This window comes from Scophthalmus maximus, chromosome 4 (genome assembly GCF_022379125.1).
Source record: "Scophthalmus maximus strain ysfricsl-2021 chromosome 4, ASM2237912v1, whole genome shotgun sequence".
NCBI classification, from domain to species: domain Eukaryota; kingdom Metazoa; phylum Chordata; class Actinopteri; order Pleuronectiformes; family Scophthalmidae; genus Scophthalmus; species Scophthalmus maximus.
Window position 1 is genome coordinate 14,773,674 of NC_061518.1, and position 14,936 is coordinate 14,788,609.

A 14,936-nucleotide genomic window follows, 5' to 3' on the forward strand; every position below is an offset into this window, starting at 1 on the left:
CAGGAGCGTCCATTTTATTGTGACATTCAGGAAAACCAAAAGTAAGGACATGTTCATCCTGTCAGTATGTTTTATGAGCTCATATAATTGAAATATTCACCAAACAAATCTGATAAACTTCACATAAATTATTTTTATTTATGACTTTTATGACCCACCTTGAAGTCAAGAAAAGAGATAGATGTGTGCCTCCCATTGGTTATCATTTCCTCTCTGCTTTTGGGTCCAAGAACCTGAGGTTAATTATATTGACATATTTTGTATGAACACAAGTACGCACATAAAGTAAAAGCAGTTAGGTTTCCTCATAGATAACCTCATCCTCACAGCAAGGCCTCTGCGAAGACGGACACCCCAGTAAGAACAATTCTTTTTAGCCACAGCCAACGTTTGCAATTAAGCTTCATCTTCACTGCTTGTCACATTCTCATGCGCTGCCTTCTCTCTGAATGAATCACCTGTACAGTTTAATTACCAAGCCTCTCTCCCCGAGCCCACCCACCACCATCAGCCTATCTCTTGCAGGCCTCATTATCAAACTAGGGCAATTTCCCCCCAGCAACCCCATCTCTAATGCATGGTTGCTTTAAGCAAGACTGATGATGGCCAATAAAAGTGTTAGTCTGAAGCAGTATAAATGATCAGGTATAAATGGGTGTTTGGAATCCAAACTGAAAGCAAGGATGACTCTGTGATAGCTTGAAGCCAATGACATTACGCGTCTTTGGCTATCGGTATAAGTTCAGGATGCGGAATCGTGTCATTAGGATTTATCTAAATCAGACTGTCACCTTGAGTGCTCGAGGTTCCAAAGATTCTACACAGATTGTATCCGCTTGGATAGCTGAGTTCTTTCAAAACCTTTACTTTCTAACTAGAGCAGTGAAATAACATGCCCATTTTCCTTTCTCCCGCTCAATTACTTCCACTGTCTGCATCTTTATTTGACAGAACACACACAAAAGTGAGATTTGGTAGTTTAAATTTGGCTGATCACTTTTTTTTAAAAGGATGAGTACGACTCTAATGAAGAAGTGTTGGGGCTTCATGGTGTGTAAGAAAGCCGTTTTCATTAGTCAGCAGTGAACAGAAGTAGAAAAGTTGTTGTTGCTCTCTACAAATTGCAGAATAGTGAGAGCACACGCTGAATCTGTAAGTGTCAATATGTGTATTGTACAGACCAGACCGCTGTGTATTGTGGCAGGACATTCTTTAACTCCCCTCAGTGTTACTGACAAAGCCATAGATTTCTCAAAGGAACCTGCTGCTTATGTGAGGGATGACAGATACATGTTGTTGAGAGCGCACGTGGAAGGGATTGCTAATACGCTTCTCCAGATCAATAAATGACTGCTTGGTGCAAATTAAACTGTAAATCTCATCAAAGATAGAGAATAATTCTGGTGTCAAGCACAGGCACTAACAAATTCCGTCTGGAGATGGACTGAAAATCATACCACCGCATTCCATTAGAAGTGCGCGAGAGCTAAGAGAAGTATCGTGGCTTAATTCTGACTTTTTGTAACGAGTACCCCTCCCAGGTGTAGGGCGGATACACAAGCCGTCACTTTGTGTCTCAGGGAAAACTCCAGCGAGATAACACGCCATGGCATCTAATATCTGAAGCGTGGGAAGCACGATGCCCAAACAGTCAGGTTGACTGAGCGTTACCCTCTGTGATATGAGTAGCACTTTGAAAACAGCAAGAGTCCGGTATCAGCTTACATGCAAAGTTTTGTATTAAAACTATCAGAACATGCTTGAACAAGGAGAGAGCGTCACAGGCCCTCTGGAGAGCGTGCAGAGCAGGCTGAGGACAGCACTGACATTGTGGTTTCACTTGTTATGTAATGGCTTAATTGTGGCCAGTGACTGTTTTGTATTTCCACTAAACTTTTAGGAGACTATATGCCGTGTTAGTACAGACGTCGAGTGGTCGCTCATTGTGGCACATTAACATGTATGATGAGATGTCCTTGGTGTATTTCATTCCATTCACTCTTCCTAGAAATACACATCATTTTCCTTTCAAGGATTTAGTGAAAAACGAAGCCTTTATTTGGGGAAATTTGGAATGGCAAGCATTAAATTAAAATAAGATCATGTTCTCAAACCAGCTCCAACCTCTGGTACTCGTAGCCGTACCACTTGGGAGTATCCCTCGGAGCTGTGGTCATGAGACCTCAGGAGAACATCGCTGCCCTGTGGCTTTTTCGCTGACCAGCGGCACCGCGAACGTGAACGCGGCCAGCCAGCGACTGGTCAGAACTGTGCCTTTTGGCAGAGCTCGACCACGCTCAGGCCGGAGAATAGAGAGGTTCCAACAGTTATATGAAGCTCGCCATAGCAGTACATATGTCATGAGTTGTCCCACTTTCTTTTTGTGGTGTGTGTGATGAAATTTCTTTTGCCTTTCCGCTCTGCGGTGTAAGTCCTGGGTCCAGAGGCCAAATCTCTGGTGGGTAGTCATAAGTCACGTCTGGGTTTAGCACATTGCTGAGGCTGGCTGAGGTTCGCTGAGGAACCACAGCCTAATTCACCCAGCACTGTGAGGAGACGGTCCGTCTACAGCCCAGAGCCATGACCAACCAGTGGCTTGACTGTGGGGCTGCACGCCAGAGATATTATCCCCTCTCCCTTATTTCTGAATTACCCCACCCTTCTTTTGGTTCCCTCGTATCTAGGTGTTTTTTTTTTGTTTCAAGTTTGTTTCGTTTGTTTACCCATGTTTTTCCCCCCTCAAGTTAATGTGTTTAATGTTCTATTTTTAAATGCTCTCTAGTATCACTTATTAACCTCTGGATCGTGTTGCTATTCAAACAGACTCGCTAAGTTGTTCTTTGTCTAGCACTATAATAAACACATGTGGCAGGGGTTTCACTGCCACATGACAAGTGAGATAAATGCGTGTGTGAACATTTCACTCAAGTGCTTTACAATACTTGAAAAGAGAATCCATCTTCAAGGAGAGAGAAGTGGGTGGGAGAGTTTGGGGTTTAAACAGCACAGTAATCTCCCCATATCGTCGCCTCAATACAGCACACTCGCTCCCCCGCCACTTACTGCAGATGAGTGGATGTGATAACAGGGAGTAAACATACTCTGGCTGCATGTTCTTGCACACGCATACAGTAAGTACACGCACGCACACACACACACACACACACACACACACACACACCTTTCAAATCATTCCCTGTTGCCACCACAGCTACTTTACAAATAATGGCCCCCATGTGTGTTCAGGGCTCCTAGGCTGTGTGAGGCAGGGGACTGGGCTCTGAGCCCAGTCTGAAACCCTGTCAAGATCACTGTAAATTTCTCCTCGTTTTCAGCAGCTGTAATTTAAGGGCCAGATGTGCAGGAGACTGAGGACAGAGTCAGATAAACAGCTTTTCCATGCATACTACGCTACAGTACACATTCGTTCACCACAGAAAAACTGTTTTCTGTCTAAACCTGATGTTGATACACAGCATACACATAGGGTAGTTTGTTATACAATATTTACTTTGCATTATATAACTTCATGTCTGAATTAATGTCTTAAAAAAACCCAAAGGATCTTCTTGATTTAAATGGTGTTATTATTTGTATCTGTTTAAATTTTTACAAAGCAGCAAATAATGAAAACATAATTAAAGTGTATACAGGATCCAATTATACACTGCCTCAAACATCTCCTGACCGTATTTTAGCAGAATGGCTTCTACTTATACTAACACACCCACCTTGTGTCATGAATACAAGTGCGGCTGTATATGTGACAGTCTCTGCTTCTGCCACTAATGGTCCAAGTTTCATCGGCTTGAAAAATCCTCAGTGACGCCCATGGAGACATGGGCAGTGTAAACAGTGGGTTTTACCAGGGAAAATGATGTTAAATCCCGAAAATCCACCCTAATTGGAAATATAATGGAAGATGAAGGGACACTGTTGGACTAGGTGGGCGGCCTGATGAATGTGCGCAGACTGGATGTGTAGAGGAGTCTCTTGTGTTTTGGAAATAGCAGGCGGCACACGGCTCAGGGTGTGTGTGAAAAGTCACACTTTATAAGTCAGAGTGATCGGGTCAGGATACAGAGCTGTAGGTCACAGCGGATTGTGGGCAAGTAAACACTGAGCAATATGTTGTATATTTATTCAGCTGACAGGTGCTGATATGGAAACTTAATCATGGCTGGTATTAAGTTTGTACTGGCAACAGAAATACATGTGTCCTCACACTCAAAGGACTTGCTGTACTTTCATTTTAATTTAAAAGCGGATCATGACAATCACTTGTTTAATTATTGCCTCAGAATGTCATCCATATCCAACAGAGATTATCATGTACATATATATAGTGGCATGTAGCCCTAATCATCTCTTTGTCTGTGTGTATTGAAGCGTGACATAAAGTGCAATATACCAGGTCCGGGCTCAACATGCACATTCCGGTACAGCCCCCACCTCCACCCTTTGATTTCATTTCATCCTGTGGCGCTGCCAGTTTCAGCTCACAGCTTCCACATACACACAAGATTAATGCTGCTTAATTAACAGTACAAAGTGACTAATTGGGGGCGCATGTCAGAGGTATATGTGTAATTTGCACATCAGTAATGATAAGTTTGGGGAGATCCCATGTGTCAAAACATATTTAATTGTAGCAGGGATTTATAGCATTGGTTGTTAATGCCTGGGTAATTACTGATGTAAAGAGACAACAAAATACATGCGCACACGCACACGCACGCACACACACGCACACACACACACACACATACACACACACACAATGCACTCACATACATATAAAGAAAGCCTTTAGAAACCTAGTCTATGTCTTTATCCTTTGTAATCTGGTCTTATTAAATTTCATGAAATGAGCAAAAAGTCAGACCAAATCAACCATTGGTGTGCATTGTTTTCAACTGAACTAAGCAGTATCATGAAACATTAAGCTGTATATGCAGGTGACTATGGTGACTTTTAGACATTACCGCACAAGAAATAACTACAACAAAGAATTTGGGTTTATGTCAAATCTTTAAAGTTGCAAACCTCTGTTTTGTTTAAAATGTGTATTTTTCGTGTTACTGCAAATGCTTACTCCCAGTCCCAGAGTCTATGTTTTAATATGATGATGCATAGCCTTTTCACAACATGTTTGTTGAACTATGTTCATCTTCTTTGACGAGAGGTTCACTAGTTTTTTGTATTTGTATTTTTTGCAATTTATGCAAACAAAATGTCCATGTTAGGAAGAAGAACCGAGGTGTTTTTGTCCTACCGTTGTGGAAATGAGTCCTTGTGATAATGTGGTAAGCAGGGATGTATTACGGTTCTAAATAAACCCTTAATTTTATATACATACATGCATTTAGTTCTGTCTTTATGTCTGGTGGTGTGTGTGTGTGTGTGTGCGTGCGTGCGCTTTGCATTATATGTTATGTACTTACACGTGTGTGTGTGTGCGTGCGTGCGTGTGTGTGTGCGTGCGTGCGTGCGTGCGTGCGTGCGTGTGTGCGTGCGCATCCTGTAAATATGGTTGCTACATCGGCCATGGCCAGACAGTCTGTGACCGCACAGAGAGTAGCAGCGGGAGGTCGACACCTCCCTGGTTTACAGCCTTCTGAGGAAATAGCCTCATTTTCTTCTGGTGTTGGCTTCACTCTTTATTTTTTTCTGCTTATAGTACAAGCACTAATATTAGATCAGCCGGGACTGCTGCTCGATAGAAAATGCTTTATGCTTGTTAAAATAATTGCTCTCAGTTTTCCAACTCATAAAATTGCCTTTGTAATTCGGTGGGGAATGTATCTTCTGAGACAATCACTCTCACGCCAGAGCGATGGCAACAGTTTTAATTAGTGGCATCGAATTTCCACAGGAATGAATCCTGGGTGCTGCACAGAGCTGTAATTGTTGAGGTAATAGTCTTATTAATTCTGCCACACTTAAGGGGGCAAACAGCAACTCTAAACCCACCCCACATTCACCCCCCAACACACACACACACACCTCTTCGGGGGCAATTTTGGTATTCTGACTTAATGGAATTCCAAATCACTGAATACACGGATAATCATTTTTGTACCCTCTTGCTGTAGTTCAGTATGGAAACATGCAGTCGGGTGCCGGTAGAGACCTGCTGTGCTGTTTATAAAGGCCACAGCTCCGTTAGTCCGTCTGAAGAATTCCACCTGGAATTCCTTTGTGCCATGAGGCTCCTAGCTGTACACTGGTTGCTACAGAGGGCTTTCACAGGCATGGACCCTACTGGTGTAATCCCATAATCCTACTGCACAGGGGTCTCCGAACTGGGGTGGGGTAGTGCACTTTAATTAAGAACTGAAAAGGGGGCAATAATGGTGATGAACAGTGTAGAGAAATTGAAGTAATGGGTGAAACTTGAGAAAGGGGGCTATGTGTTAGGGAAAACATGCCAGTACATGGACACTTTTGCATGAACTCTCATCTACAGTGACTGTGTGAAGCTTACTGTGCAGTTGATGTAACACGCATCTAAATTCTTAATGACAATAGCAATCAGGAAAAAGTGCTGGTACAGAATATTTAGTTTATTGCTGGGGATAAAAAATAAAAATGTCCCAAAATGAAAAGATGCAGGTCAACACTCACAGGATCTGTGCTTAATGAAAAGCCTACTCTTCAATACAAATTACCTTATTTACTTGTGCCCTCTCTTGCTGTGTCTGATTTAATTTCCCTCAGTTAGCCTGCATTATTGCCTCCTCTCCTGTGCTATTGATTTTGGTGAATATGGTTATTACAACATCAAAACCTTTGAGTCTCCATCCATGCATTGTACCCCAGGAAGAAAAGGGTAGTAACCAATCTCATCTCCAATTTACATTCACTTTAGCTGGAAAACATTCATATCAGTGTGGACAATCAATATCACTTACGGAATAATTGGACTGTTATTAATTTACCAATATACCTGTGTGGATGTATATCAGCACACAATGGGTATTTGGTGTTGGAAAACAGGAAAAGAGATTATCATCTCTTTAAAGCGTATTTTCATTTATATTATCAGAGCAATCCACATGAAAACATATTCAAACTATTCTCTCAACAATTTTATATTAAAAAGTGTTTAAGTTTTCCCTCATACCTTTATCCAACTGAGAATACCATTGGGCAATTTTGAACTTGGGTAAACTGTCGAAGGCCTCCATGGCCAGGCAACAGGAAGCACCTGGGGTTCTCTTGTAGCTGGCAGCCATGCTAGACCAACTCTAATTCAATCACAGAGAGACAGCAGGGCGGCTTCAGCTCTGCCTGATGGATATTGCTCCTGTCAACACCAGACCACAGATCCATAGTTCCCCTGTTTTAGTTTCAGTGTCTCACTTGTATTTCCCAATGTATGGTATTTTTGTCTGTGAGCCTTCATACAGACAATTGTCCTATAACGTCTCTATTTGCAAAACCCATGCCCACAGTGTCACATTTGCTGGTCGTCTGGTCAACCCTCATCACTGACCACAGACCTGATTTGCAAAAGAAACAAATCGTTTATTTTTATTCAAAGATTTGATTAAATGCAATGAAAAATACCACAATTTAGCACTGATGGAATATACAGTATCTTGCTAGTGACCTCTAATTTTACTTAACCAGGCCATCAACATCTGTTTTTTCCTCCACATCAACACAGTGGTCCCTGAAATGAAATGAAGGGGCTGTGCTGTTCGATGCAGACCTGTTGAAGGGACAGTAGGAACACAGTCTCAGCAGAACTGCTCATAAGCACTCGGGTAACAACCTGAGTGCAAACATTAATGTTGGGAATGTATTAATTATGATATATTTGCATATAATATATTTTCTTGGGAAAAAAAATTTAAATACAAAATTTAATTTGAAAAAACATTGTCTGTTAGCGATCTCACAGCAACACCTAATGAGAGTCTTCTAGTGAAAGAATCATACAAGGCCAAAGGCCACATGTTCATTCATACTGAAAAGCCTCCCTTATCGGAGTACAATGTTGTAATCACATGACACATGCCCAAGTTGACCCGGACAGAGTTTTTTTTTTACTGACTGATAAAATCTAATTACATTTCAAAGGTTCCCAAGGCTTGGACCAGCAGAAGGAAACACCCCTGTTACCTTGTCATTAAATGATAATGTATTTCTGTCTTCCTGTAGAGGGCATGTAGATACTTAAGCTACAGTACTGTATAAAAGGATCGGGGGGGGAACTTTCTTGGGTGTAAACCTTTGGTGTTAACGTTTCTTTAATCTGGCATTAATAGTGATAATCATTGTGCTTTGAATTATACCATGTCATTTCCAAAGAATTTACCATCTAGAATTCAATTAAATTCAAAATATTTTGAAGGGGGCTTTTCAAGGCAAGCAGGTAAACAAACAAAGTGCACAGACAATTTGTCCACACACATAAAAGATTTAAAAAGATTTAAATACATAAATAATAAAAGACTACGAAAAATAAATCACAAGTATGTAATGTGGGGCCAGGTGTTGGTAATACGAAGCAAATGCAACATACCCAGGATATCTTTTCATTCTCTGGCTTCCCTGAACCTAATATTGACCGTTCTGGATAATATGTACTGTTAAAATGGTTATCAGCTGGCTCAGTTAAGCCTGGGTTATCCTCCTATGGGCAAATGTATATGAAATAGGCAAGGTATTTCAGTACAAGTTCTTCAAATCTTTATTTCGGTGCTTTGTCTTTAATTTTGAAAGCAGTATTTTATGAAGCTTCGCGTTAGTTCATGCAGGACACGGTAGTCATATGCCCCAGCCGTAATCAGCTGACAGCCCGTTGATTGAACAATTGGCACAAGTCACACACCAATCACAGCCATCCTCACTCAAGCTGGGTCATTTAAATATGACTCCCTCTGCACTGATCTCAGCACACCAATGCTGTCACACACCGTTACCGCTGGCAAAGCTTGCCCCCCCCCAGCCCCCACCTTGTGCTCTCAGATCATTGTACTTGCTCTGGTGAAATTACTCACAATTCTTCATCCAGTAGAAAACCAGGTACGATGTTGACCAATGCAGTCGTCAATGCCTCATTGAGGATGCGTTCACGTCACTTCTTTTAGTTTAGTCCTGTACACATGGTTACTGTTTAACCAGGCTGAACAGATCAAGGATCATGTCTTATTTTAATGTTGCTATTACTTTCATCATTTGTTAAAGTCATATTCTTCAACTCAAAAAATAAACTCTATATATCGTTCTTAATATAATACAACAAGATACACTGATACCTGATTGTAAATTTGGCTCAGGTCTCACTATAACACTGCCTGACGAGCCTGTGGGGTAAAAAACCTTTGACTCAGCCAGGAACCCTTGTAATTAGGTGTACTGCTGGATAGGCCTATTGTAATACAAAACTACACGACTACTAATTCTAAAGTCTTGGAAACCCACAGCTAAAAGGATAATAGCTGGGCCTTAGAAAGAAACATAGCTTAGCCATGGAATAAAAGATATTTAGTCCAATTGCTCTGCTGAATACAGAAACTAAATCAAATGGGTTCAAATTAAGAGATTGGTTAATTACACCGACTGTGAGTGCGAATCAGTTAATAAGAGTAAGTTTAAGACTAGATGATTCCCCGGAGAGCAGGCAGGATTACCTCTGTAATCTCTTCTGTCACATATAGTGATGCCCCAAATCTCCCCTTGCTCTGAGGAGCATTCAGCCCATCAACTGAAATGAAAGAGGAGGCCTTAACGGATACCTCTCTCCCACTCACGGAGCACTCCCATCCGCTCACTGTTTAACATGGGCTGTGCAGCCCCTGCTGATTGTGTGTGCACCAAAGCTGGGAGATCAGAGTCCAGGGTGAGCCTCGTTCTCTTATTCCTTGAAAGAAAAGAAAAAACTTGCACTCTATTATGTGTGTGTGTGTGTGTGTGTGTGTGTGTGTGTGTGTGTGTGTGTGTGTGTGTGTGTGTGTGTGTGTGTGTGTGTGTGTGTGTGTGTGTGTGTGTGTGTGTGTGTGTGTGTGTGTGTGCGCGTGCGTGCGTATGTGTGTGTGTGTGTGTGTGTGTGCGTGTGTTTGAACTAAGAGTTCCAATGTCCTATATCAGTCTCCAGTAGACTATTACTAAAACTATTACCACTACCACATTGTATGGAATATATAAAATGCTTCAGATAAAGTCACATAAAAATGAACTAAAATTAGATCATAAAGTCATGTTTACTGTGGACTGAAGAAATATAATTGTTACTATAGCAATATGCTAATATCCCAATCCCCACTTGGAGTTAAGGGACTGAGGGTAGGAGTCCTGTTTCTCTCATGCATTATCATAAATCATAGTAGGCCTATTTATTCATTCAATACCACACTGTCCCCCAGGACCATAATCTGTTTACAGGAGCAATGCAGCTTTGCGTAGTACTTTCAAATCCATACCAAATGCATTTTTAATTGGTAAATAAATGCAAAATACATGCTAACAGGCAATTGTAGCAGTGCTCCTGAATGCTTAAATATGGTCCTAAGCATGATATTCACATTATGGATTTTGCATCACCATGTGTTTCCAAGGAGATTTATAATCAGCTGGTCATCCAGTCTCTGTTGTTAAGTAATGGAAGAACCCATCTTGGAACAAGCTAGGACTTCATCACATTTCAACATGAATATTGAAGATTTCACCACGTCTCTGAAGGAGAACGCTGATTGGGTCTGTCTAAGAATATATGTACAGAACTTTTTTTTTTTCAATTTTTGTTTATCATAAACAAGTCCTTGTCATCAACACTTAACAGCTGATGAACAGCAAAACATCATTGTAACCATAATATGTAGCCCGCTAAAATGGTATCACAAGGAACAATCACCTTGCTCCATCTCTTGCTGGTAAGGTATGAGGTGATTACAGGAACTTGTAACTATTAATAATGATAGGAAAATGTATTCATAATTTGAATGAAAGGAAAATTACTAAATTAGAGCTGAGATATGCATGAAACCCATACATGTAGTTTTGAATGTTATCTGAGCACATGATAAACCCTTACCACATCTGATTTCCCACATGCATGTGATCATAATTGATTCATTATACCCTGTATTACTCTTCACGAGAGCATTCATGGGCAGATCCCTCATCTGTTTTCCCTGCAGTGACTAAGTTAATTATTTTTTTAGTAGTACCAAGAGCATGCTTTAAAATGTGACTGCTAATCCGGAGCCACCCTGAGATCAAAGGTCAAGGCACAGAACCATGTGCGGCAGCACATGATTCTGTCACAGGTTAGGTCGTAACATGAATAAACACCTGTTAGATTGTGCAACAGCTACTGGAGGATGATGGTGAGATGGTGTTTAGGGAAAGTAAACCAAAGTCCTCTCCGTTGTTTCTGTTGTAATTTTCTGACTTAAGCACTGTTAAACTTATGATACTACTCACTCACAAACAACCAGTTTGACATGTTATCATGAGTTTTGTATTTTAGATGACATTTGTTAAAAATAATAAACACAAATAAAGGTATGTGCAGTATTTATTCAAGCTACAGCAATCTTTATATGGGCCAGTCTACAGTGCCCATTTAATTTATGAATATAATTACTTAGAAATTCAGCAAAGGTTTATTATTATGGAACCATAACACTTCCCTCTCAATAACCATGGCAGTACTCCACAAGGTTACAGTTACTGGGAATTAGGTCCAAAGTTGAATCAGTGAGTTTTATTACTTTTGCTTTTATTTCTTTTAATTTATTTCCATATAGCATTGTGGGAACAGGCAAAATTGACTGTGACTTAAGGTTTAAGAGCAATTTAAAAAAAATAAATATATAAAGACACACTAGATTCATAATGAATACTAAATTGGTTTGAGGAACATTCGATACTTGCATATGTCTCACCGTAGATCGAGATGAAAAGACATTATAAATATTATACTTGACATTAAATGTAAATATTTTTCTTGTTGAGGGTTAAGGGTGGGGTATGGGTAGAGTGTGGGGGTGCAGTATATCTGTCAGATTTTTTAGTAAATATAAAAGCCACATGTGCAGTTGAATGTCAAAATTGCTATTTAAAAAAAACAAACATATTTAGACAGTGCATATTTCATACACAATTACATTGTACATAGAAGAAATTATATATTTTATCATAGTTATAATGAGACTGAGTCTCCTTTAACTCAAACCTATAAATGCTTTAGGAAGAAAGAAGGTGGTGGAATGTCATTTGTACAAACACCGGCAGTAAATCAATACAGCCAAAGATTTTAGATATTGTCCTTATCATGCTTTTATCACATCCTTATCAAAATATGAGCTCTTCCAGCCTCATGGATGATCAATGAACATTCCTACTGCTACTGAAACAAACACAAGGGCATCTATCTGTGCTCTATCCGTTCTTATCTAAACAAGTAATCACATGGTCATCATCCATTATTCCATCAGTGATCAAATCAAGTACTTTATTTTGCTTCACCTCAACCCCTGGAAAATATTTTTTTTCCCAATAAAATAATAGTAATAATCTCATAATGATTATCTAATTCAATAACTAAACCCAACTCTTACATCCTGATAAAATATGAAAAACCACAGTAGAGCATGCATGAGTGTTTGCATGACTGCACTCTCTGACACTGTTCTACCATTGGCTATCAGTGCCTTATCTAAAGCTGTATAAAGCTGGTGTCAAACATGAGTTGTTGGTAAATGATCAGCCCCCAGGTTTTGAAAGTATGGTAAACCTAGTTAACACCCAAGGAAAAAAACAGTGCTTTCTACACGTGCCGGCTGTTGGCCAAATAGCCGACAGCTCTTAGATGTCCAGCCATTTTCCATTTTTTTGGCTCAAATAGTGACCAGAGCCTTTATTTACCACAACTGTAGATGGTTACAGGGCCTTATGTGGGGCAGGCTCATTGTGGCCTTTAGTTGACAACAACTACTGACATATATTATAGTGCACCCCTAATTCCATTTCCAGTTTCCAGCAGCGCTGGAAATTCAACGCAAATGCGCGTATTCTGGGCCGTTTTGTGCAACAACCGAATTCAACACGACGTAGCAAACATGGCGACGTACACGGAGGGTGGGTCCACCTCATGTAAATATATTTAACTCATTCAAAGTTGACGAAAAAACATTGGTTCTTTGTTGCAGGTAATTATAAATATTTGAACACATAGTTATGGACAATATATTAAATTTATGTGAATACGGTCTTCTAAATATTACACACTGTAGCTTTAACCAACAAAGATGAAGAGTGTGTGTGTGTGTGTGTGTGTGTGTGTGGGGCATTAAGGGTGGTGGACAGCTTGCACAGACCCAACAGCATATCACCTCGTCTGTCAATCAAGCCACAGGGGAGGTGAAGGGTAAGGAGGAGACAGGCACGCTGGCTAATCATTTTGTAATCAGGCGTCAAAACAAAACAAAAAAATGTTTATCTGATCAGCGCAGGCGGCTGCCAGAGTTGACATGGATGTTTTTTCCTCCTGTGTCATCATGTCAGAGCTAATGGACAGTGGTAAGGAGGGGAGTTAATTACTTTTGACGATGTTCCCTGCTAATTTCCCATTTATATGGAGTCCTTTTCTCCTCTGCCATCAGCTAAGCAGACAAAGTGCTCAGCTGCTCTTTGCATCAGGACCCCTGTAATATCTACACCATATCAAAACATCATGTACACTATTGTCTCCTTCTTCTTCCTCAATTTTTTTTTTCTGTTCAAAGCGAAGTTAAAGAGACAACCTTTGAACCAACAGAACAAAAATAGAAGACTTCAGCAACACACATTTACATTTACACACATATTATGGACTTCTTTTATTGGTCTTTTGGGACTATTTCACCCTTGGCTGCTGGTTCTGTCATGTTGTAGGTCTTTTACTTGAATTTGTATTATTTATTCATTTGAATTTTTTGTGGCATATTTGCCCTTACTCCGCCATTGGCTGTTTGGATTCTGTCTCAAATACAGGAGCCAACAGGCCATTTATGGATATTATATTGGTCAGCACTCATCAATATCAAAGCCTAGCAGGATGACATAAAGGGGCAGTAAACGATTTTGTCTTGTCTCTCTTTATTTTTGTTGATGATTTAACTGCACTGATCGGGCCTCGAACCCTCAGCCTAGGGTATGGTAGACCGACGGTCGTAGCGTCATTCACTGCCACGTCTCCTTAGGTGTCAGGGAGTGTTTACAAACTGCACACGCAGTGTTGTTAGGTGGGGTCTGCACCAGTTTTTCAGTTTTAAAGTTACAGTCAGGGACATTTTCGCACCGAAAAAAAATCTGTTTTTTCGGCGCGCACACAGAACTGACAACTAGCGGACAGTGAGGAAATATTTACAGATTTTTTAAATTGCCTACTGTCCCTTTAAATACTGTTTTGTCATTTTATCTGTCACACACACATCCAACACTAACAAACACACATGGTTTCAAGCAATGCTCCTTAAAGAGCAAAAGTTGGTAGTTGAACACTATATATAGGGCAATGGATTCCTTCCAAAGGGGACCACTGGGTTTACAAGGGGGTTACACTGTTACACTGGTCTTCAGTTGTGACACCAGCTGTCTCACACCTAAGAAAAGCTCTGGCAGACAGGCGTTGGAGCAGTGGCTGCTCTGAAGAGAGGAGGGCTTCCTTTCACTGAGTGTGACTGACACTTTGTCATCTGGGACACAGTCCAAACCTCCGTCACTTTTTTGCCTCAACTGGACTCATATGATGCTACATCATGAAAGACCCACTCCACTGACTCCCATTTCATGTAATCCACAACTTTTTGTTACCCCAGCCCCTTACTTCCCCAGTTATTACTGTAACCTCCTGCATCCTCACTTATGAAATATAAAAAAGTGGGATGGCATAGGGCAAGGGTACATGCTTTTCCGTATAAGTGCTACATATATGCAGT